Source organism: Pseudochaenichthys georgianus, chromosome 10 (assembly GCF_902827115.2).
Source record: "Pseudochaenichthys georgianus chromosome 10, fPseGeo1.2, whole genome shotgun sequence".
In the NCBI taxonomy this organism is placed as follows: Eukaryota; Metazoa; Chordata; class Actinopteri; order Perciformes; family Channichthyidae; genus Pseudochaenichthys; species Pseudochaenichthys georgianus.
This window is the reverse complement of record NC_047512.1, coordinates 22,115,879-22,119,384: the sequence shown is the minus strand read 5'-3', so window position 1 is coordinate 22,119,384 and position 3,506 is coordinate 22,115,879.

Below are 3,506 nucleotides of genomic sequence, written 5' to 3'. Positions count from 1 at the left end.
AGAAAAAGAAAATCTGTTTACAGTTCTGTTTCATATGGGTGTTGAGAGATGTATCCATACAATCATTTTGCTCTCTAAATACACCAGGTTGATGCATTTAACATCAATATTTAAAAAAAAATATCTTCCCAGGGGAGCATGCCCCTGGACCCCCCTAGAGGAGGTGAGGGCCCCCCCCCCCCCCCAACTTGTAAAATAGCACTTTACCTCTGCTTACACCAATATGCCACTTTATATGCTGTGAGCTGATTATCGAGCCTTCATTGTAAGAGTCGCGGGTACACTGTGTATGTAAGTATTCCATAGCGTCCGGTACATTAATGGGAAACCCTAGTTTGTACATGTTCAATACATTTGTAACACTGTACACATGAATGAATCTCACTCCAAGCTGAACTCAAATGTTGGCAGCCCTGAAAACGGGTGTAACACAAAACACCGCAGATTAGTTCCGCCCCTATTAATGTTGCACATAAAAGGTAGGAACCAAAAATACAACGTGCAACAAAATAAACAACAGAGAGTGAAGACAGTTACATCTTTGAACAGCTTTTTCCTTTCTAACAGGGATGAATTTCTGCTCTCCCACACACACACACACAACCAAACACATACACACGTAAAAAAGAACAATGGAGTCTGTTACTCCCTCATGTGGGAGAGAGGAAACCGGTATCCATAACAATCCATTCTTTTTTGTGTGTGTGTACTTTCTATTAGATTGTATTTCTCCTCCAGAATCTCTCTATCCATCTGCTGAAATCCTATTTTCATGACAAACAATAAGACACACACACTCACTCAGTCACTTTTCCCTGTAGCTGCCAGAGAGCCAGACGAAGGAGGAGAGGGAGCGAGGAGAGAACACAGGGAGGAGGGGGTCACAATAAGGATTTAAATCGCAAAACAATCTGAATGAGTGTGTCTGTGTACATGTGTAGTTGTGTAAATCGCAGGGTAATCCTGTTTCTCAGTGTTGAGATATGGGCCTTAACATCATATTCAATATCAGAGTGCCAATACAGAAAGCCTTTGAGATGTTGAAAGATGAAAAATGTTTTGGTCGTGCACTGGAACCTTTAAGTTTAAAAGTCAAGGTGGTAGCAAGGCACCCTTAGTGACTTAAACACACAAGCCAAGGGATGAATCACATTTTCGGTAATTTTTGTAACTCACTTGAAAAGTGTATCCTGTGTGATGGCATGGGTTATCTAAACCATCTAAACCCATGGTCCAGCAAACATATATTTTGTTGGTGTTTATATTCAAGTTTTGCTTCTATCTGTCTTTTTACAGTGAAGGATGTCTGGCAGAGATTGCAATATGTTATTGATGAAAACATGAAAAGAGACTTTGTTGTTTCTACCTCTGTGCATCCGAAGATAGACTGACTGTCTGGAAATGTCAGGAAGAAAATATGAACTCCCTACTCTACAATACATTTTAACGTGTTTAAAAAAAAAATGTGTGGCTTTGTTTGTTGTAATTGTATTTCAACAAAACACATTAGTGTGGTCTTGGGCATTTCACTTTGGTCTCCTTTATGACTGTGAAGTAGGGCTGCTCGATTATGGCAAAAATTATAATCTCGATTATTTGGGTCAATAATTGATATCACGATTATTAAAAACGATTATCCATTTACTTTGAAAAAAAAACCGTGAACAGTATGTTTTTAACAGTTGATTACCCTGAACTTTAAGTAAGTATAACTCAACTGAAAAACCAATACAAAAATTAATACTTTTTTTCTTTTTTAAAATAAAAAAAAAACATCGTTTTATTTCGATTATGTTGTTTTCATAATCGTTGCAAGCCAAAATCGTAATTGCGATTAAAATACGATGAATTGAGCAGCCCTAGACTGAAGTGCTCCTCTTTTGCTATTTTAGAAGTTAGCAAGTTGAGCAGAAACACAGCTGTATACAGTAGAGTGTAGATCTCAGGTTGTTGCGGGCCACCAGCTTTTAAGTAAAAATGTCCCCATCTCAGTTGGGGAGTTATTTATCTTCCTAATAAACTGTAAAAAAAAAATGCCATCCCTTCTTCTGTAACCTTTCAGCAACAATCTGTTAAATGGAATCGTCCATTTGCATTTTTAGTACTTTCGTACCATTTTAGGAAGTGATAACAGCCAGCGCAAATGATTCATTTACAAAAGCAGATGTATGAATATGAGGAAAGCAATGTTAAAAGGGTTCCCTTCTCACAAAATGTTAATAACGCCATAATGACAGAACATTTGCAAACCACACCCAGCTTTGACTACTTCAAATGCTACAGTAATTTAACAGTATTCCGCTCCTCTTGGGTACTTGTGGCAAGGCAGACATTCTATGGGAAGAAATCCAATTACGAAACCCTTCCAAGAGAAATAATGAAAATTCAAATGGGTTATGTACATTTTGTCTTGTAAGTGGCTGGGGACAAGTGTGGCAAGTAGACTGTGCTCACACACACACACACACACACACACACACACACACACACACACACACACACACACACACACACACACACACACACACACACACACACACACACACACACACACACACACACACACACACACACACACACACACACACACACACACACACACACACACACACACACACACACACACACACACACACACACACTTTACAGCCATTTTGCTTCTTCAACACTTTTTCAATATTCTAATCTGAATCCATCACTTCCTCCCTGTCACCTCTGTGATAGCGCTGCTAATGTTGCTTAATGAAATGTGTTGACAAAGGAACAGCGCTCTGTCCTGTTCTCAGCATATTGAATTAGCTGTCTGGGGAGGGAGGAGGCGAGAGAGAAAACCCAGGAGATAGATGACCTCCCCCAGTCACTGTCAGCACACTGAGAACTTCTGAGGATCTCTCCGTCTCTCGCCCCACATCCCTCACTCTCTCACGTTTATTACGGTTTCTGTACAGTGCTCACTGACTTAATGCAGCATGAAAATAGAAGAGTGAAAAAGGGAGAGACAGTGTGAGAGAAGATTAAGAAAAATAATGGCACCGGGGGATAGGCACTAGATAAACAGTAAAACAGAACCGAGAATGAAGTAGAGAGGAGAGGGTGAGTAAGGTAAAGAAAAGAGGAAGAGACGAGTGCGGACAAGAGCGACAGGAGGCCTAATGAGAGGCAGAGTCAGAATGAAATATGGGGGCAGAATGTAAGAGATAGCAACCCAGAGAGAGGGAGGAGAGGAGGGAGAGTGAAGCATAACGTTTGAGAGGAAGCACCAGAGAGAGATTGGGAACAAATGGTTTGGAAAACCAGCTATGACGTGAAATAAAAATGAATAGCTCAGAAAAAGAGGCAGGAGAAGTGGAGAGGACAATAGTTATGGCTAAAGAGTAGGCATTGGATCTGGTCTGTGAACTCTCTTGAGATGGGAGCACTTTTTGTATTAAGATGATCTGCAAGGGTCAAGGTTATGTGGGTACATGATAAAAAAATGGTAGAATAAATGCCTTTGACTCCTTCAC